Here is a 23,652-nt window from a genome sequence, read left to right as displayed (position 1 = left end):
ATACAATATAGCTGCCAAAGTCACTTTGTGCTCTTACTCCTGCATAAATTCCAGCAAAACATTTTTGTAATGATCAAAAGATATTTCTTCAATTTTTGTAATACAAATATTGTGATATATTTGATTTGAGTAGCGTAAACAGCAGTTTATTTCCAAGTAGCATTTATATAATAATCTAATGCACGGTGTATTGTAAGCAGAATAGGTTGTGAAATCGCTTAATATTTTTCCTGTAATGCATTGCATATATATGTATGCAATGTATACCTAAATAAAAGATCATATGAATATACTCTGGCAGGATTTACTGAAAGCCTAGGATTAAACATTGGTTATAAACTGAGACGTTTATCTTAATTTAGTATCAGTTATTTTTTTCTGAAGAACCGCTTCCCCACATTGCTTTTCTTGCTTATAATGATGTTATAAATATTACGTTTGCACAAATGGGTGGAATTTCTTAGACCAGCCCAGATGTTGTGGAAATTATGCCTAGAAAACTGTAAATGTCATTGAAGCAAAAAGGAAATACAGAAAGACAAGCCAGGAGGCATAGAGTGGAGGCAAATATTTGTGAACTGTAGCACACCCAGTAAGTACAGATAGGAATTTTTAGATCAATGGGAATTAACATTTCTGAGCTCAAATTCCAAAGGTGCATTGTTGATGGCTGTCTGTAATGGGGCTTTTATTATTTTTAATGACAACTTTAATGGGGCTTCTATTTTATTTCCTTCCTTTCGTTCTGGCTCTCAGTCTCATGTGTTCACTTGTTCACCTTCAACTTTCATCAGAGTTGTTCCTCATCTAGCACTTGGTTGAATTAGTCCCCATTTGCCCCTTCTGCAATGGCATCAGGCCATCTACTGATTTGGAGGATGTGGATGTGAAGTACCTCTTGAGCAGCTGGTGCTTTTTCAATTGCCTGAAACTCCACAGTTATAGAAAGATCTATGACTACTCTCCCGTTTATTCAAGGAATCTAGTCTCTCTCTTTCCAGTACCTTATGATTGCCCTATCAGTAAGAGCTGTTAAAGGCCCCTCATGTTCCACACTCTGTTTAGCACATGATAGACAATTGCTTGCTCTTAATGCTGGGTTTGCCTCTAGTTTTCATCCTAAGTTTCAGCCATTCAAGGAGCAAATTGAATCAAACAATTGTGTGCCTGTCTACTGCATTGGCCTATAACTAGTACTCATGGGGTTAAAAATAGAGAACATAATTTTGTAGAAATTAGATATATTAGAACATTTTTAGCCCCCACCTCATTCTTGAGTCTCCTCCCAATATTGCGAATCTAGGATTGGCAGAAAGCTGGAATGGATGACCTCAGGAAAAGTATTTTCCATCTCAGACTTCTATGACATTATGTTCTTGCTCCCTTTGTTCACTGCAGTGGTAGACCTCATAATTGTCACTACACTGACTTACTGTATTGTACCTGGTTATATACAGTCCTACATTATTCACAATGACCAAGCATGTAGTCAGGCACCCTCCCTTTTGTTAAACAGAAATATTGGTTGTGTGTGTGTTTTAAAGCAGAGCTAAACCTGCCTGAATTTAGGGTTATGATGTATGCTTCTCTTCTGTTATTTCTTTATACACAGCAATGCCACAGCTAACAATTGCATCGAACTGAGCTAACATCGATCCTACAGAACTACAAATCCTCATAACCTGTACAACATTAAGATACATAATATAGGTTTTGGTCCAGGTGAGAGCAGGTATCTATGTACTGGTAAAGGGATATTGAACTGCTACAGTGTAATTATTATTTTGTTAATATGCTTTGTAGGTAGATATTACGTTACACAGCTGTAGCACCTTTCCTCTAAGGTTCTTAGAGAGTTTTGCAAAATGAATGAGAACCTCATAATTATAGCTATACCGGCACTGCATGGAACATCAGAGTCCCCACTCCCCGCCCGCACTGAATTTTGGTGTGTTCAGATTCAGAGTTTGAGCTGTACTTTGTAACTCCATCCCATCAGTTCTCACAGCATCCCTGCAGATAAAGACCATAAACTGTAGATAGACTTTTCACGTAACTTGCCACTGAAGTACTGTTTCCTCTGGGGTAGAACTCTGCAGGCATGTAGCAGTACACAGCAGTACTAGACAACAATTAACAGCAGAAAGCAAAGAACATCATAGTCGTAGGCTACATTTAGAGAGACAGCAGCTATAACTGAATCAGAATGTGGCACAAACACAAGGCAGCTATTCTTCTAAAAAAAGAAACAACGTTGGATTTTTACTGATCACAAATGGACTTCACTTTACATAATAGCAGAAACATGCTGCATTACTTCAGTGCTAATCCAGAAGGGAGAATGTCTCCTTTAGAAACTAATGGTTCCTGGGAGGTCTCCAATTCAGGTACTGAGTTGGCCTAACTGCTTGTGAGATCTGACAGGAATGAGCACAAAGGAGCATGGCTGCACTCCTGAGCAAGACTTTTATACTTCCCAGGAAACATTTTACTATTTTAGGTGTGTTAATAAAATGGGATTTTTTAAAGATTTACTTTTACTTCATGTATCTAAGTGATCTCTCTCATGACTTTTCCTATCTTTGTGCTCTAGTTGTATGTATACAAGTTATATAAAGGGACTGTGAAACATATATGAATTTCAGTAGGTGTTTATCCTGCGGAATACTCTCTGAGCTGTGGAATGTTTGACTGGTGCCCCCTAGGGGAGCCGTAAGCATCAAGATGTACTAAAAAAGAACTTAAAAAATGAGGAATGTGGATTTACAAATAAGACAAAGTTTTCAGAAATGCTGGGTGCATAACTGAAACCAGCCTCTAGGCAGAGACCCAGTGTTCTCATTCACCTTGGCAGCATTACTGGGAACGTGTTTTTGAAAGGCTGGCCTCATTTTGCAATGCTTATCTAGTATCTCATGCCAAAATATGCTTTCAGTAAATAGCTTCTCTTTGCCATGCCTTTTATTTTCCTCAAGCACATTTTCTAAGGCTAATACAAAGTAAATATCACACCACTTACAGCATCCTAAGACACTAATGGAGTGCAGGATCTTAGTTTATACACCCAGCCTAAATGGCCTTCTTCAGGGGAAACTTTCAGATTCTAGGTAAAATTATTTTAGTACTTTGGGGAGAAAAACACAGGATACCAATACCGTGAGTCCTCACTGTAAGGAGAAGCCAAGAGCAAGTACAGCAAGGGTGATAAGAGAGTGGGGAGACTTAGCTAGCCAAATTTTAAGATTCTATGACATGTTCAGAACCAGAACTAATACTAGAATTAACCAAAAGCCACTCAAGTCCCTCGCCCTCCAAAAATTTTTTTTTGACTGTGGGAAACATAATTTTAGAATGAAGTTGAGGTTCCGCTGTGGTGCTCTGCCAACACACCTTGGCCTGCTAACCTTAGAGCAAAGAACCATGCTAATAAAAACCACTCTGGCCCAGATCCATGGGAGTTAGGTGTCTAAATACCTTTGAGGATGTGGGCCTCTGTTCCTTTCCATAGCTTTAGGAGAGGCAAATATGTGATCAAGCACTTTCATAGCATACCTGGTAACAAAATTACACCCACCTTAAGAAAAGGGTACTAAATTGTCACCAAGGGAAGTTATGTTAAGGATGGCTACACATAGGGAGCAATATGATGGCCATGGAACAAAACAAACACAATGATAGACAGATACCTACCTAACTGAAGAACACTGACTAAAGCCACAAATATCCCTGACCATAGTCTGATACTGTATTGTAAATGCCTAGATAGGAAGATAACTAGAGCTGCTAGTTCTGGTTAAAATAGACTATAGAATCTCATACTTATTGTAGGTTGTTTTGTGTGCACATTATGCATATTTCATGGGAAGTGACTACCACTGAAAACTAACTAAATATAACAGTGACTACATGACTGCTGTAGTATATGCCTGTTCACTAACATCACATTTTTACAGTAGGTGTGAGAGAATAAAGAATTCAGATCCAGAGAGAAAAAAATAGAACATGTTGTCAACAAAAAGAAATGAGAATTGAGCAGGGCAACTAAACTTGTAAATAATGAGAGGCTTCTCAGCTACCTACTGTACGTAAAGTCATGTGGAGTAAGAGCCTGATGCTTTGCTGCATACAGATATGTCACTCATCTGCTATCTCCAGCAAGGTCGGCTGCCCCTGGAGTGATAAGAGAGAGAGACAATTGCACTTCATTATTGTAATTGGACAATCATCATTATCACCATCTTTCACTTCTGAAGAGAAATTAGAAAAAGAAACGATATGTGTAAATCAGATAAGATACTCACATACAGTTCTTAATCACTTCTGAAGCAGAGAACAGACCCAATGTCATCTGATCTAGGTGCTCAATTGCATAATTCAGATTAGTATATTCTGACTATCAAGTACATTCTCATTTGCGAATACGTGAATGAATGCTTGCACAGAATAATCCATGACAAATCCATAGTCTGGATTGATCCACACAAGGTATTCATTAAATGATCTTAAATATACAATTTATAAAAATTGTGCTCTGTTTGGAGACAATTCATAAACAGTAAAATGGGCTTAATTTGGTAGCTATATTGTTTGCAGTCGACTGTCCTAGTGTCAGAGAATAGTTTGGATATTGATCTAAACGGCCGCAATTTTAGAGTTGTGTGCCTTTGTCCGTGTCCTAACAATGCCAAGCTACTACTAGCCTGCATTCCCTGAAATATAAAGTTATGCTATCATGCTTTCATAAAGAATAATTAGTGATTATCTTTACAGAAAACTTGACTAATTATTCACTATGAAAGACAGAGGGAGCAGGTACATACATTGACAAATGACACTATTAACTCCAATTACAATATGTCATTTGATTTGACATCTTTAGCCTTTGCAATTTACAATTTCCCTGGAAAACTGCTGTATACTACTGATTCAAGCATCTAATGGAACATGTGCTAATAACAAGCATTATCTTGTCATGTTTTAAAATGAAATTGAATTTAAAACAAATTACTGTAGGCAGGCATGTGCTGCACATGACAGCATCATTTGGGTACAGGAAGAACTAATGGCATTTATGCTTTTAAATCAAATCTAATGATTGTTTACCAGGGAAAGGTCAAACCTAAGGTCACTTACGGCTGCAATGAATCTATGCCATCCTCAACTTTCCAGGAGAAAAAGAGCACTACACATTAACTTTCAAGGGGTTTCCTTAAAAATCTTTTTTTATAGTAAATGGGAATTTTTCTTTCTGATACGAAGTATAACGTCTATTACAGTGTGGTATGCGACGAACATTTAACAGCATTCTTTCCAGTCTTTTCTACATTACTACAAAGACTTGCTGAAAAGACATTTTTCCCCTTAGATAAATAACATTTCTAACAGGCAATATAGTTTTGTTGATGGAAATAATACAGTTACAAGATTGTATTTTTTTACATTGACAAGCCTTTTGTCACTGCATATATTCAGTGGGACATGTGGGTATTCGGTATCTATGAAATTATACCTTATTTAGATGCCAGACTTTGGGAACTAAAATTTGAAGATTTAAACCCATGCATCTCACCTTTATCAGTTATAGAAAGAAGACTCGTTTAATACATTTACACTTCTAAAAAGGATCTGAAATAGGTTTTTTTTTAATAATGCAAATGTCACATTTTTAAAGACTACTATCTTAGGATGTTTCATAGCAAGAACAATTTCCCTGTCCCACTGCAAAGCTAGGAAGTTCCCTTTTCCAGAGGTATAAGTCTTCTTTTTCTAACTCTGCAAGATTAGAAGATAACAGACCTTCAGTTCATCACAGATCCACAGAATTGAATATCGTCTTCCCAGGCCATTGTAATCTTAATGAAGAAAATCAATATTTGAGGGAAACAATTTGTTAGAGATAGATTTCTTTTTTGCTTGAAGGAAAGCACTTTAAAGTTATTCTGGGGAGTGTTAGAATTAGTTTAGGGGTAGATAGGTCAGTGGGCAGAATGGAGGTAAATCAATGAAATGTGCATGATAAAGGCGATTTATCATATGGGCATTGTCACTGAATATGTGATTGTGAATGTGTGTGTGTGTATATAAAAATATGGAAAATGTGTAGGGAAACTAAATGGATCTTTCTTTGTTTTGTTTCTTTGAAAAATGGTTCAGACCAGAAAATGAACTGTCATGCAAGATAATAATGAAGTGTTCATACAGTAGGCAAAACTGGGATTTGAGTCAGGCCCTCAGGTGTGGAGGAACTAAGAGAAGATAACATTAGTCACTAAACTACATCTACTGGACCCCAAGAAATGTCAGAGATTTTGATTTTCTAGAAGGTCAAAATAAGATTCGGTAAGTGATGAGACTCAAACTGATTTTGTTTTCTCTGAGGGGGGGCCACTCTTGGTAGATTCTGTGAGAGGGGAATGAACCATACCCTGCTATCTTTAGTGTTCTGTCGTGCTTTTAGTGAGATCTATGTGGACCCTGAAATACTTTTAACCAAAGTCATCTTTGGTCACATACTTTCCAGAGGTGCAAAACGCTAAATATGTTGAATTAGATTTAACATAGATTTAGAGAGTAGAGGGTTTTGCTTGATGTAGGATTGTTATTAAAATTTGTGAGCACTTTCCATTGGCTAAATGGCTTGACCCAAGAGTACAGGGCACCTTATCAGTAGAAACTTGCATTAGAAGAAACAGAGATGAACAAATTTCGGTATAAATATATTGGAGGAGATTTACAAAATCATATATGGGATTTAGGAGAACAAGTCTCACTGAATGTCAGTGAAAATTTCCTCCTTTGATACCATCTTAATGCAGCATGAATGGACATTGCTAAGCAACTGTACAGTAATCTGGTTCAATTTGCAATGGCAGTACATGGCAAGCTATCTTGGGGTGGATAATAATTAACACACTAATGTACCTCACATTCTTCTTTCCTATGTTAATGTCACAGACTTCTCACCCAGTTGACTCATTCCCATGTCTGTTCAGGGGCTATGTGGCCTGAAAACTGTAATGAACATCCTAGGTCACTCCACAGCAGTGTAAGCTCTGTCATAACTTTAAAACAAGGGGTCCTGCTAAGTACCGGGGCTGTGATACATATATTCTCCTTGCATCCTGGATAATGAGAAGCAAACGGATCCAAGTATATTGAATGTGTGGGAGTAACATGTGGTCAATCAGTGATCTGAATCAATTCACTTAGTAAGACAACAAAGACGATGATAAATTTTAGGCCAAATTCAGAACCACTGTAAACAACTCCAACTTCAGTTAAGTCTGTTTTCACCCTTTACACTGTAATCCAGTTCTGGTGGATGTAACTCACTGGTTTTTAATCACAGCACCCATAGAACCTTCTTATCCATACTTTCCAGCATAAATTCTTCTGATCATGCAGGTAAAGGAAGGTTGTGTAAAATAATGTACTCTTTCAGCTTAATTTTTCCACTCTTTACCCCCTGTTCTATTATGACCCACCTATTTCATTGTCTTGAGCAAAACCCACTTATAATTAAGTCAAAATTACATTCAGCCCATGTCTTGCTGTAGATGCAAACTGAAACCTTTCACAGAACTGTTCTTCCATCGTCACATCGCTCTAGTCACAAAGCAACATATTGCCACTAAAACTTCAAAAAAGAGATGGTTTATTTATCGAAGAATTTTGCTCAGAAAGATAAGCTCATGGGATGTAAATCTCATTTTCACAAGGATCCCAGGGACACCACAATGGTGGTACTTCAGTACAAATTAAACTGTATATTACAGGGCATTTGAGCAAAAATAACAAACAACACAAAGCAGTCATAATTTCTTTTGATCTTACACTGACAAAAAACAAGAGTTCTGTTTCTTCCATTTAGAAAAGCACCAAATACTATAAACTTCTAGGCTGTGTGGTTTCCTGCCAATAGCTTCATAAATAACCAAAGAACAAAATGATCCTGCTGCTTTGTGCCATCTCTGAGCAAAGGCAAGTCTGAGTTTCACACCTAAAGCTTCTCTTTACTTTCTCTGTATGGTTAAAACACATAGGTTCAAATTTGCTATCTGTCTGACTCATGAACTCAATTGAGCTACACCACTGATTAGTTTGTTCATGAATCTTTAAGAACCAGAGATGACTACACACCAAAACAATACACTTTGGACCTGATCCAATGCTACTGAAGTCAGTGGAAGTCTTTCTTCAGTGGGCATGAGATTAGGTCATTTCATTGTTTGCTGTCTAGGTTAGATATCATATTAGAAAATACACTGAACATAAGCCAAACACATCCATTGGGTTCAATGGAGCTATATCAGGAATGGCTTTTGGCATTTGTCTCAAGCACATGCAAGGATCCCTCTGGCCTGATTTTCCTCTCACTTACACTAGTTTTACACCAATTTAACCTCATGGACTTCAGTGGAGCTAATTCCAATTTACACAGCTATCAGAGGAGAATCAGGCCCTCTTATTCTGTGAGTTTACTTGCTAAGACCCACCTGAGTGTTGCTGAACACACCTGGGATATGGAAAATATATACCTCAGATCCTTCCTCATGTATGGGAATGTCATTTTGACAATGCAAGGGCACAGCTGAATGCATCAAAGAAAGGGTTAGTAGGACAGATCATGGCCCTGCTCCTACTGCTATGTACTACTCTGACAATACAAAGCAACTGGAAAGCCAGCAGATCCATCCCTCTGTGAGAAATCCTCCTATATGTCTGGGAGAAAAGGTTAGTGGCTGGGATATCCCTATTCTCCAGCAATCCCCTTTGGGGTTATAGGCAACAGAGCATAAATCTCACTCATAAGCTGCCCTGGTTTTTTTCTGGGGATCAATGTGGCCTCCAATCAGGAATCAGGCAGGTGTACCTTGCACATGACCCCTTCTGAGCTGTGCAGTTTGAACACAGCCAGGATCTGGAGGAATATTATTTAGTTTGCAAATGTTACTCAGTTTTCATGATATTTCATGAAACTTCCTTTGTCTTCATGGATCTGTGTTAAATGGTCAAACAGACAGAGAAACTTACTCGGGCCTTGTCTACACTAAAGGGAAAAGTTGATCTAAGCTACACAGGGGCCCCACACTACACAATGTCAATGGGAGATGCTCTCCCGTCGACTCCCCTTATTCTTCTCGATCTGATGGAGTACAGGAGTTGACGGGAGAGCAATCTGAGGTCGATTTAGCTGGTCTTCACTACACCCACTAAATCAACTGCTGATGCATCGATCGCCACAGCATTGATCTTCTGGTAAGTGTAGACAGGCTCTCAGTTTTCTACCAATCCATTGGGCCCTGAAGCTGAAACTACCAAATTATAACTGGTTATTTTAATCAGATGATAAGAGGTGGAATCATTCTGGCCTGATGCTAGATAGTAAAGAATATGATATACAGTATGTTGGTCATTATTCATCATATACTCAGGTAAGACCAACTCAGGGGATTTTTCAAAAGTATAACAGCATCTTTTGAATTTTAGGAACTGTCTTGCCATGGTATCAGACCCATAAATGTAACCCATGCCTAAATAACAACAATGGAGTTCCATTTACAGGAAAACAACATTTTTTCACTGGCTTAAGAGAGTTCATTAATATGCCAGCAAACAAGTTTTATATTGTAGAAATCAGATGAGGAATAGTTTTTATAGCCAACCACTAGTCTACCAACTGTAGCCGTGTCTTTGCTTACCGAGTATTAAGAGTGCTTGTTCCAGATGAGAGGTTTTCATGTTGAAAACTGATTAATGTAGTTTCCATGTTTCTGTTCTACATAATTAAATCTTTGATGGCTACATTCTGTGTTTCCACAGTATGCTTTGGTATGGCTGCAGAAAAGCAAATTGCATTGCTCTTTTAGTACTGCTAAGGAAAGAAAAATGCCACTTTCTGCTCTGCTTAATGCAAATGAAATGCTCATCCTGAGCATAATGTCAACTATATTCTTAGCATTTGCTGGTACATAGAAAAAGAATGGTCAGTACAAGAAATCTGTCAGATTTAATTTGTCAGACTTAATGCTAGGGAAGGAGTGTCCAAGTTTGATTTGGCTATCAAACTATCTATGTTTCTGCACCCAGAAACGTCTAATGTATTATATACAAAGCCAAAGTTAGTAGTAAGAAAAACTTTGCAACCATCTTAACTTTTTGAATGCTGGTATTTTCCTTGGGAGGACATAACTATAATGCAGTCTGTTCTCTTTAAAGGGTCAGTTTGTGAAAGACCTTTAAGTAAGTATCCTGTGATTAGCTAAGAGGCAGCTCAGGCTAAAAGTGAGCTGTTGTCTTGTGGAATCTTCCAGCAGACCTCCCAGGTAGCTTTTGCTCTTGATCTTGTGCACTAGCTCCTTATGCTCTCTCTCCCACCCCCTCAATGTGTACCCACAAAAGGGCCAGGTGCTATGGTCTATGATGGGATGTACAAAGCCAACACTGGGGAACAGAGGGTTAAGGAGTAGCTCTGACCTCAGTGGGCTCCACCCAGCTGCATCTGCTGAACATGCTTGCAATGGAGGGGAAGCTTAAATGAGCTCAGCACAGTGCATTTAAGGTGGTCAGTGCCAGGGCACAGGTCTGGACTGATAGTTTCTGGAATGATATAGCAAGAGTTCTGTACTGCCTAGAGCAGACCCCAAGATGGAGCTGCAGACTACTGCCAGAGAGACTGTGGAGTGCCAGCCTGTGAGTGAAGGGAAAGAACAGCCAGACCCCAACTAGGACTCTGGAGAGGTAATGGAGGGAGGTGCAGTAGGAAATGACTCAGGGAGCAGCAGGTGATACCATTGCCCAAGTGATGCACCTGAACTGCCAGCCCCACGCCCTGAGTTGGAACATGGAGGAGTGGGAGAGCCTGAGTTCCCCTACTTCCCCCACACAGTGTTGAACCACGAGGCACTTGTACCAATTGCAGATTTGAAGCCCAAGATGGTACTGCCAAATCACAGACTGGAGCCACAAGGTGGGGAGTAGTGAGCTAATGCTTAACCACTAGGGTCCACCCCCTCCCATCACAGGGTCTGATCTAGCTCCAGGTGAATTAATGGGAGTCTTTCCATTGATTTTAATGAGCTCTGCTCAGACTCTACTTGATTATTTCTGTCCTTTAAACTTACTAGCTGCAAAAGTGGTTCACTAGCGATGGAGGTGACCTACAGGAATGTATAAGAAACACCTGCAGAACCATGTGAGTGCTGTATAATTTCTTGTCATTTAACAAATTAAACACTGCACCATGCTGCTGCATCAGGTCACTAAAGAAGGTACTAGTGGAAAGAATGTTAATGGTCAGTTATATGACATGATTTTCAGTGAATCAAAACCAAACAAGGGACTTTATTTTACTCTATTTCCCATTCAATGTTATTTCATCTTCTCATATAGATGTGAAAGCCAGAAATCCACTCAAGATACAGACAGACACCTAATGCCCGCAAACACAAATGCCTTAGAAAAATACTAGGTATTAAATGTAATGAACTTATAACAAATGCCAAGATTCACCACAATTCCTTTTATCTGAAGTTATCCAAAAAAAAAAAGGTGGAAATATTTGGGACATGTTAAGAATGAAGTCACGGTGTCTTGCAGGGGCATGCACAAGGGGGGGGGGGGCTGGCCCCTCAATAATCATCTCCGCCACTGCTCCAAGCTTCTGCCCTGGCTCCCTGCCCTGGGATTCCCTCCCCTGAGCCTGTCCTCCCCCCTTTTCTGCCAGGGTGGGAGTCGGGCTGAGCGCAGCTGAAGGGATATGCCTGGGAAAGGCACTGCAACTAGTGCTCCCGCTGAACCCCACTAGATCGTGCCCGAGCAGGGAAGCCAGTTGGCAGCACAGCTCTGCCAGAGGGGGCACTGGTAACCCTGCTGAGTCCCATCTCTTCCTTGCCCGCAGCCTCGAGTAAGTGTTTGGAGCCCACGTGGGGTGCACAGAAGGGAGCTCGGGACAATGGGGGCGGGGGGGGGGGGTGAGGCAGCAAGGCCCTGGGGGCACTGGGAGGTTGGGTGGGGAGCTCAGGGAGGCAGCAGAGGCTAGGGGGGGTGGGGAAGGTAGTGGAGCACTGGATGGGGGGCTGGTGTTTAAAGAGCCCCGCCAAAACTAGTCAGATTTAAATCCCTGTGCATGCTCCAGAGCATCTGCCATGACATGCTTGCTGTTCTGCAGCTGGGGGAACATTCCAAGGGGCTGACTGAAGGAATCTCTTTATTGAACACTTCTCAAAGAGGGAATGCTTACAGGACCTAACATAACGGACATGCAAAGAGTGGCCCAGGATAGACAGGGATGGTGCAGCCCTGTTGATGCCCTGCACAATGTCTGGTAGCACAGGCAGGATTCAGAGTCCTTATTTAACTTTCACTTAATACAATGAATTTCCATATTTGTAAAAGTTAATAGGACATCTGTTTGTTTGTTTTTGTTTTAAAGTTACTGTTGACCTCAAGGAAGCCCTTTTTTGCTTCCCGACTTCCCACATATTCACTCTGAATATGAATTCAGGGATGAACTGTGACTTTTTAGCGAGGAATAATAAGCCCTAATTGTCACTTACTGCAAACATTTAAGTCAATTAAAAAGTCATTTTTCCTTGTTGATAACAGAACCTTAAAAAATATTCTGCAGAGAATTGAGTCCCATATCCCTACCTCAATTACCTCAGTGTAAATCTGGAGTAACAGAGATCAGAATTTTGCCCAGGGTATCTTTCTGTCAGTCATTCAGCCACTGAGAATAGTTATAGAAAAGAGCTATTATTCATCATTAAAACATCCAGCTGAATAGTATTGAAATAGATATATCTGTGCAGTTGCTCATACAATAAACAAACCAATGTTCATATGAGAATATACCAAGAAGTTTTCATGTGGAGAAGATAGTGAAGTTTGAGACCCTTCACTAACAAACTTGATAGAGAAACACCAAATAAGACCAGTTTTCTAATAATTAAACAAAACCTTGTTTGCAATGGGCATGTTAATAGTTCAGTTTTAAGGCTAGAGTTATTAGCTGAACTTCTTGCAAGAATATTACAGAGGAGGAAAAGGACTGTGGAAGAGAGATGGTTTGAGCCAGGGGCAGGGCATAGGCAACAGCAGAAGAGGGGAGAAAGCTGCTGCTTCTTCCCCTGCCTGTGCCTCCACTAGCAACTGCAGTGTTTTGCTGAGGGTTTTCCTCAGCCAATGAGCTGTAACCCAGCAGGCACCCTCTCACCACCCACTGGTGAGTTATGCCATACAAATGGAGCCACCCAACAGAAGACTATTTAGATAAGCTTCAGGTAGCGCAGAACTCGGCCACCAGATTGCTTCCTAGAATTGGCTCTTCAGAGTATACTAGACTTGTTCTCCGTGCACTGCAGTAGCTGTCTTTATGCTTCCTTGTGCAATTCCAGGTGTTCATTTTAAACTTATATTTTGGGACTTGGCTACTTTAGAGAGAGCTCCCCTCCCTCTGTGCCAGTGAGAGGGCTGTGTTCTGTTGGGATGTTGTGTCCCAGATGTGCTCACTTGACAACCGGAAGCAGGGTGTTCTGAGTAGAACACTGGCTCCTTCCCCGATGTGGTCCATCAAAGGCCAGATTTATAGGCTCACAGAGCAATAAAAATGTCATCTTTTTAGTCAAGCCTTTCTGAATGAGTCTGAAATTAAGCTTCTCCCTCTTTTGACTACTGAACTATAATTGCACCAGAAACTAGGAAGGCACTTCTGCAGTTGGATTGTATGTGCTCTGTGAGCCAATAATCTTTCAGAACTTCTCCAATGTGACCATAAATGGAGGTCTTGTTACCATTTAATATAAAGATCAGACACTACAGGTATTCACAGTAAGAAATTGCTGCTTATAGTAATTCATATAAATATAACTAATATGCTCCAAAGGACATGAGAGCTGGTAGACAGTGGACTGAAATTGAGTCTGGGAATGTTCAAATTAATTTGTACTACAGATGGAGGCTTTGCACTCTTCTACTAAGTTTTTGCCACTTTTATTGGATAGTGTTCTTCAACATCAACCCTGTTTCTACCATCTAAAAGACATGTATCTCTAGGGTTGCCAACTTTCTAATTGCACAAAACTGAACACCCTTGTCTGCCCCCTGCCCCGTCCTGCCCCTGCTATGAGGCCCCATCCCCACTCACTCCATTTCCCCTTCCTCCATCGCTCGATCTCCCTTACCCTTACTCACTTGCTCATTTTCACTGGGCTGGAGCAGGGGCTTTGGGTGCGGGAGGGGGTGAGGGCTCCGGCTGGGTGAGCAGGCTCTGGGGTGAGGCCGCGGATGAGGTGTTCGGAGTGTGGGAGGGGACTCGGGGCTGGGCCAGGGGGTCGGGGTGTGGGATGGGGGTCAGGAGTGCAGGCTCCGTGCAGTGCTTACCTCAGGCAGCTGCTGGGAAGTGGTGATATGTCCCTATGCCTCCTAGGCAGAGGTGTGGCCACGTGGCTCCATGCGCTGCCCCTGCCTGTAGGCGCTGCCCCCACAGCTTCTATTGGCCGTGGTTCCTGGCCAATGGGAGCTGCAGAGTCGACACTCAGGGCAGTGGCAGCACGCAGAGCCCCCATAGCTGTCCCTGTGCCTAGAAGTTGGAGGGACATGTTGCCGCTTCCTGGGAGCCACACAGAGCCGGGTAGGGAGCCTGCCAGTTCTGCGCCAACCCGACTTTTAATGGCCCGGTCAGTAGTGCTGACCGGAGCCGCTGGGGTCTCTTTTCAATTGGGTGTTCCAGTTGAAAACTGGACACCTGGCAAACCTATGTATCTCCACTGTTGGTATTTGCTGCAATAGTAGTGGCATATTTCCATCATGAGATAGTAATATTTTGACAATCAAAAAGTAAGATTTCTAGAAAGAGGCAGAAACATATATTTCTTTTTCCATGAATACCAAGAATTTTGAGTCAGACAGAAAATCTCTGCACAGACTCTAACCTCACAGATCAGTGAGAAAATAAGAGAACTCTTGGACTACTATAGTATGGACTAATGACAATCAGCAACTATTTATAAAGAGGAGAAGTCATGCTTACAGAGTTTAATTGAAATCTTGGAGAAGCTAATAACAACTGATTGGATGAAGCAGTAGATTTCAAGAAGACTTTTAAAAGGAGTGATGTGAAGTACAGAAGATGGTGTTTATGATAAATGATTATGGGTTTGATGGTTTGGTGAAAATTATATATGGAGTAAAACATTTGCTAGGAATTCAAGGCTAGAGTGTGATAATGTCTCAGACAATAGATCCCAAGTCCTCAAAGGGTTTTAAGTGCCTTACACACATTGATTTCAATGGGAGTTAGGTGCCTCAATGCCCTGGAGGATCTATGCCAAAATGAAGAAAAATATCAGCCTCTATCTTTTTATCATAAATGTAATATATTTATATATTACATACAAATTTCTAGGGTGCTCGTTGATGTAGTGTCTTGGTGCCATTTATGTGGTTCTAAAGAAATGGTAGATTCTTGCAAGTTAGACTAACAATGTTTCTGTTTAATCGCATTGTTAACATGGTGCTTATAAACTATTGGTATCCCAAGTGGAGCCCACCACTGGAGAAATGCTGCCAGCCATTTTCATTAGAGGGCTTGCTGAAAAATTAATCTTCCATCTCACTGAAACATAGCAAGACTTGGGCTCAGCCTGTTCTTTGGGGACTATTGTGCTTCCTGAGTAAAGGCCCTTTGCTGAAAATACTCTGCCTCTGCCCTGGAAGTCCAAACTGAGTTTCATCAGCCCTGGAATCCACATTCAGCATAGTGGGCATGATAAGAGAGGCATTCCTTTGGGTCCAAGACCATTTAGGACTTTAAAGATAAGAATAAAGGCCTTTGAATAACATATTAACAATGATTTGCTCCATTTAGCAGATAGGTCACTGCATGCTCGATTAGCTGTAATTTTCAGGTAGCCTCCCCATGTTAGACCTGGGTAAAGGACATAATAATTCAACATGCATTTGATCAAAACATGGTTTTCCATGACCAAATTCATCAGCTGATAAATAAGGACAATCTCTCCTGGTCAGCCTAAGCTGAAAGAAGGCAGTTCTGCTACAGCTGATATCTGGGCATCCATGATTAATAAGGTGTCCAGGAGGACACCAAGTTTGCACACCACTTTAATGATAGAACAGGGTACACTCTGCTGTAGGTGAAGTTTTGTCTACTACTAGTTCCTCTAACAGGTACAAACATATGTACTTTGGTTGCATCAGGCATAGAGGTGGAAATAACCCTGAGAAAGTTATCATGGAAGGAATGATAGAGGGTCATAGTAGGGGACAAGCAGTTAGGAGATGGATAGATGGTGTGCAACAAGTCACTGGGAGGTCAGCTAATGAGTGCTTGAAGCTAGTGATGGATCAAGAAGGCTTCCAAAAATTCTGCTATGATGTCACCAATATTCAGACATAAATAAATGGATTTTACTTATTTAGTTCCTCCATTTGTTTCAATCCTTCAACCAACATCACCTCTATTTTTACAGGATTGAGTATGAGCCAACAGCAGGACAAAAGGCCAATAGAACTGTCAATATTTGTTACCCAACAGATATGTGTGTAATTACCAACCCTTGTGAGTATGGTACCCTCTCCTTTTGAATGACAGAGTGGTGTAGGCCATTCTCACCCTCCCCCAGTCGTAGAGGTTTTTATCTAATTTTTACTTTGTTTTCATTCTTTGTATCCTTTCCTAAAAATTTTTCTATCATATTGGTTGTTGGTGAACTTTTAAATCTAAAGAGAAAAAAGGGTTTTCAACTGTTCTGTCTGACTCATTGTGCTACTGGTTATATTCACATGCATGAGTAAGATTGCATTACTGAATGTCCTAACAAGCTTGTCTCCATTGCAAAATGATGAATTAATTCATTGGTGAGTGCTGGAGTAAAAACTAAAATGTGTTTTGAGGGGGTTTTTTAAATTAGTTTCTTTGACCTCACTGGAATAATGAAATCAATTTACAAACCAGTACAAGACAGAGAATGTTTTAGAGAGTCCATTGCCACAGCATGGAAACAAAGAAACTAGGAACTGTTTATAGTGATCATCAGCAGCAGTAACATGGGTTCAAATGGCAATTTAGACATCACAGTGAGAGACAAAAGGACTGGCAGTTCAAAACTGCAAATAACATTCCTTTTGTGAACTACTGAGATGTGTTTAAAAGGTAACCCTCAATAACTAATATACTGAAAAATGATTCACTAAATTACAGGGCACCCATGCTTTAAAATCCTGTCATTCTGAGTACTATCTTTCTTTTCGCCACTTCAATTAGTTAGTGTCAGCAAAGTACTTTGAAAATGTAAAGTGCTATATAAACACTAAGTATTTCTATTATTCACTGTTGGCATGATTTTAGCAGATAGCACCTCTGAAACCATTCGAATTGAAGATTAACTCTTTCTGCTATTTGAAGGCTCAGACACCAAGCACTTAGATGGTATAAAGTATGGGGTTTTTATTCCTTTGTTCTTGACATAGTTGGTGGTAAAATGTAATTGGCTAATTAAGCTCTACAACAAGTTAATCTGGCAGTGTGTGGCAGAGTGTTGGTCATAATACCCTGGTCACTGAGGTTGCTGCAGCATAGAGAAGGCTGCAGACTTAATTGGAATCAATCAACCTGCTTCTGGTAGGGATTATTGACTCTTGGTAGCAATTGTTGGGCTAATGAGGTAATTGGTTTATCAATGGGGAGGATATAAAATTGAGAGGAACTAGCATTAAGGGGTGGAGTGTAGAGGATAAGCTGGGTAGAGGAGAGAAGCTGTGTGACATGTTTCCCTCCCGCTTTATACCTATGGTATGTCCCGCCATGTTTAAAAACTGAGGTACACATGGTAAAAAAAGAAACCGACTATTTAGATTGTAATCTCTTTGGGGCAAGGGACAGCCACTCCATGTAGGTCCAGTGCACAATGGAGCCCTGATGTTGGCTGTGGCCTCAAGGTGATACTGCAATATAAATAATAAGTTAAAAGGGAAGGTATGGCTTTATTTGCCCTTATATGTATAATACCAAGGCTTCAGTTTCCACCCTCATTTCTTTTAGAGAAGGTCACCTCCTCTCAGGACAGAAAGGTACAGAAAGGAAACCATCTCTATACATAGAAAGACTTTCATTGTTATCTAGGTGTGACAATCAGGGTCCAGACACCCCAAGGGGAGAACTGGGGGTCTGAACCCCAAAGAATACATAATTGAATCAACTTGTTGTGTACAGTGTTGTTGTGCATAAAAATTTCAAATAAGGTCTCTTAGGAAAGCTTGTAAGGTTCTGGACTTGATGGTCATGAGATGTGGATGGGTTATGGTAGAGAGAGAGAGAGAGAGAGAGTGAGTGTGTGTGTGTGTGTGTGTGTGTGTGTGTGTGTAAAATAAATGCAACTGTAGTGCAATGTCAGCATCGCTTCACAAAAGGGTGAAAAGCAATCAGGCAGCATGCGGCTGCCTTCACAGATAGATGAGACTCCAAGCACCTAGCATTTTATAGCCAGGAAGAGATATGTGATGGGCTTTTAGGGTTAATGGGAAAACACTGACAGCCTGGCTAGAATTTCCCCTCCTAAAGTAACCATGAGTCCCTCATGCCAGGAGAGGGGCTGAGGGAAAGCCCTTTTAAAAGAAGTTTTGAAATTGAAATCTTTATCCAGAACTGTCGGACAGTCTTGAAGGTGAGGGCCTGTCTATGAGGACTGGATCCATCTATGGCAGGGTTACTCTGGGAGAGAGTTCAAAGGCAATAGATAAATTTCCTTTTCTAATACAAGTTGTCTAGAATGTAGAAGTGTAAAGCCTATGGTTTTGTATGTTTCTTGTGTAACTTGTACATAGTTACTTCTCTTACTCTTTCATCTTTTGAATCTGTGATTTTTTTTTTCTATTAAATAAACTTTTGTTTGTTTTTACCCCAGGCAGTCTCTGGAGCGCAAACTGCGGAGTCTGTGTCCCAAAGATAACTGGCAGGCTGGTGTCACACCTTTGGCAGTGACAAACCAGAGGGGAAAAGTCAGTGTCTGGTTGTTAAGAACTTGAAGGTCAGATCTGGGGAGACTTGGGACTGGACAGGCTGTTGGTGTCACCCTACAAGGAGTAACCAAGCTGGTGGAAGCCAGGTGAGACCTTGTGCTTGTGATCAGGCAACTGGTGTCAGGGATCTGAGCCGTAGAAGCACAGCATTATGACACCCCAAAGCTACAGGGCAGGAAGTGACAGAACCCCTCCTAGGTCTGGGTGATCCCCAAAATGTCACACTAGGTGCATTTATAAAAACTAACATTAAATTGGCACCCATCAGGTTAGTTAACGGTCTGCAGTGTTCTACATGTTCTGTTAGATTTCTTAGATATGTTGAACCCTGGCAAGCTCACCCACGTGCACATTGGCTTGTTTGTGCTTTCTCTTCTTGCTGAGCAGAAAAATTGAGAGAATGTTTTTAGCCTTATTTTGAATTCAAATTTTGGTTACATCCAGCATAGAGATGGAAATAACCTTGAGTTGTTATGGAAGGAATGGTGGAAGGTGGTCATAACAGGGGATAACCATCAAGGAGATGGGTGGCATGCAGCAAATCACTTGAAGGTCAGCTACTGAGAGCTCGAAGTTAGCAATAGATTGTGACTTCCAAAAATTCTGCTATCTCATGAGCATTAAGACATGAATAAATGGATTTACTGAATTATGAATTTAAAGAAGGGTCAGAACAGTGATTATACCCAAAAACTACAAAAGCATCTATCAAAGCAAGATCTAGTTTAGTTCTGTTCTTAATACTTCATTTATGGATACAACTCTTATTTCCCAAGACTGTTGGCTTTCTACATTGTGACAGGTCCGAAGAAGAAAAAGTTATGTTTCTCCCTAACAGTATCTTTGACTTAGCACAGGAAGCACTTCCAAACATTTTAAAATAAAAAAAGTAATGAAAAGTCTAAAAGTGTGACTACTGACTACCTGGGAATATTACAGCATCAGCATTTTGGGAAAACTGTTGATGGAAGTCTCATACATATTCAGACAAACTTGATACTTCCCAAACTGACAAACGCACATGAACTTTGTTGTTGTTGTGGGTAATCTTGGCTGCAAATTGACTTTTGAAAATGGAACTTTCGCTTCTGTGACAAGTAAGCACTCTTGAAAATGTTATCCTGTATCTTTAATTTTATTTATAACCTGAAATATTTCTAACTCTTAAATCTTAGAGCTGAATTTATCTGAATGATCAAGTATGGTCTTTTTCTTTGTTTTTTTTTTAAACAGGAAGTGTGGTGTTTTGGTAGGCAGTAAGGGTGGGATGGGCATCGCTAGAAACTTTTGTATGGTAGGAGACTGGAAACAGAACCAGTGGAAAAAGCAAATCCAAGCTTAACTGAAAAGACATACAAACATTAAGGCGAATCAGTGGTACAGGTGAGAAAAGACCTCCAGAATTCTGCACTCACAGCCCTATTGCCATTTCTGTAGTATGGTTAGTCAAATGGATTATTTTAATGTCAGATATGCAAAAATGAGTGAAGCACCACATGCCTAAGTGCCACAGTTTTGGATGTACAGGATTAGGCAGGTCCATATAATTTGCCATTTTCTTTTTCAAACACTTGGTGTTTTCAGGAGGAAGGACAAAACAGTGGATAATTTTGAGTTTCCCAGAAATCTGATTGTCCAGTCTTTCCCTGAGAGTTTTTTTTTTTAAAAATACCTGTTATCTGAGACAATCTGGTCTTCTCCAAAGACCAACCATTTGCTCCTTAGAGGCATTCCAGGAGACACAGGGACCAGCTGTCTCAGGGAAACTCTCTCAATTGTCTCTTCATTTTCATACCATCTCCAAAGCCCTCTCCAGAACATGACTGGTAACCCTCATTTAAAGACTGCAGGATTTGGCCTCATCATTTTCCTGTTGGTACATCATGGTACCTGTTAATACTGTGAATTCATGGTGTTTGCCTCAATTTTCCTCATTCTGGTTTCCCTAATTCCATCTGAAGAAAGCCACAAGATTTCAAACTGGGAATGGAATTTACTTCTCCAGCCAATGAATGTGGCTGGATCTGACGGAGGTGTGGGGTTGAACAGATTTATAAAGCGTAATCCACACTTTAAAAAAAGTATTACCCCTTTAATGTAACAAAGGATTTATAGCAGCCTAGAGAGAACCATATTGCCTAGAAGTCCTGGAGAAATAAAAGTGCTATATATGGGCAAGTAAAGGGACAATGAGATAAAGTAGGGGTGGCCTGCATGATATCAGCAACACTAAACTGCCAGTTAGAGGGGAGGGGGCTGGTGGGGTTGAGTGGGAGGGCAGCAGAGAGAACAGAACAGTTTCAGTAAAGATGGTGAGGAAGTTAAGCAGAGCAACAGAGCTGAGCTGTCAGAGGAGAAGGGGCAGAAAGGGGAGGGACTGAGCAGAACGATGGAACTGAGCTGTCGGTTGGGTGGGGGTAGATGGACCTAGATGATGTTGGCCACAGAACTAATGCCTTTGGAGAAGGGGGTGAGATCAGGGAGTCATAAAGCACTTAACCCCTCTGTCTCAGCTCCCCTTCTGTAGAGTGTGTTAGTATTACTTTCTTAACTGCCTCAGAAAGATAAATTAGCTAAATTTACATATTACATTATAAAGACAAAAATCTCTAAATATGAGTAGAAATCCTTGCTTAGCATTAACATCTCCGTAGATTATTTTAGCTGCCTTATTCACAGGGTTTTCCTTCTATATTGCAGGGACTCAGTTGTTGATGTCTTAAGATGACACTACAGAGTATCTTCCATTGGCTTCCAAGACCTCCCAGCTTGAAGCTGATGTATTCAGTTGCCAGCTTTGAGGTTTTCCACCATCTGCTTTTACAATCCATATGAAAGTTGAACTTTCTGTAAGGCACTTTGCACACCATCCCTCCTTTGTTCTCAATCTTCCTTTTTTTAGACTTGTTCCATTTTTCAGTTTGTTGGATCTTTCTTCCTTTGGTTTGCATTTCTTATTACATTTTCCACTGACATTGCAGATATTTGGATTAGTTTCCAAACCTGCTTCTGAGGAAAAAAAAAAAACTTATGAAATCAAGTGCTATTCCAGTGATACTCTGGCACCACTATGTGGGGTTTTGTCCTACGTTTGAAGCAGAAGTTACAGCAATTTGGAGCTCTTAATTGAATCTTAAGATTCAATCAGTGAGTGAATCCCTGGGGATTTTTATGTATTCATAGTGAGTTTAGTAACAGAGAAGACCTTCCTTTTTGGGAAGGTCACCTTCTGCATCCTATCTAATGTTCACCCTCTAAGATGCAGGGAGAATGCAGCTCGTCAGTAATTTTATCAGTGACAGTAGCTAATCTGAATTGCTTAACATTGTCATTGTTGTTAAGAGTTTGTCTTATTTTATTGAATACATCCATTGAACTGTGGCAAACTAAACAAAAATAGAAGTTCACAAACAGGAATCATCCCCTATGTGCCTCTTGTCTCTGTTGTAATCATCTTTGTAGAAGTTCATTTTGTGCAGAGAGACAATGATCAGGAAGTGTCAAAGGGCCACCATCTATATTGGCTGAAACTTTCTGATTCAGGCCATGCTAATGAAATGCTTTCATCCAGCTTTGTCAGGAAATTTGCCAAAATGTCAACTCTGATTAATCTGTCTATTCATCTAACTGTAAAATTAGCACATTGTGAAGCCATCATTTCAAACTGGAGCTCATTGCTAGAAGTCATTCTTGTTCCAAGGTGTTAGCCTCCCGATTAAATAAAAAGGAGCAGAACAAACTACGGATCATTGGGTGAATAAGTCTGAGCCCCCAGTTACCTTAGTAACAACAAATTTTGACATATGCACCTGGTGTTATAAGATCCAGTGTTCAACAACTGTAGAGTAAAATCTGCTGATGATCAACTCTAACTACCCTTCTAGAAGCACGGGAGCACCCTGAAACATCTGGAATTTTAACAGTGAGAAATAAGAGTTTAAAGAGCTAAAGCAGCTAGCAGGAATGGGAACTAGAGAGTATCCTGTGTGACTTGGTACATCCTATAGTGGCCATAGGTGTTACAGCACATGAGCCATACAACATCACATATTGAAGACACGGTAACAGGCAAACCTCAAACAGTTAATAAATTTGGTTCTGTTTAGACCATTTGAATGCTTATATCAATATATCATGTGCAGTAATTTCTCTTTTTCAGCCCAGCAGAAAGCACCTATGAAGAGCTTCTCTAAGGGTATCTTGGTATTTCTGCTTCTGGCACCAGTAAGAATCAGACAGTGTAATCATGCATACATGTCTTAAATATAATCTAACTTTTCCAAACTTCAGAAGGGTTTGGATTTCTTTCTTTCTGAGTTTTGGATGAAGGTTCTGGTTGCATGTTGTTTTCTCTAACCCATGCCCACGTATCCCTAACCAAGTAATACTGGCACAATGACTCTTATACCACCAAAAGGCTGTGTGGGTGGGTGGTGCTACCATTGGCTGATAGGAACTAGGATGGTATTGTGAAACTTATTACTTCTGGACAAAGTTGAAAAGACTTTTACAAAGAGGAACTAACTTGAATCAGTCAATGGACTAGGATAATATGCAATTCAAATTCTTTTTGAAGTCATTTAGTCTTCATTACTATGTTTTTCAAAGACCTTA

The sequence above is a fragment of the Natator depressus genome, chromosome 2 (genome assembly GCF_965152275.1).
Source record: "Natator depressus isolate rNatDep1 chromosome 2, rNatDep2.hap1, whole genome shotgun sequence".
NCBI lineage: Eukaryota > Metazoa > Chordata > Testudines > Cheloniidae > Natator > Natator depressus.
This window is presented reverse-complemented; position numbering follows the sequence as displayed.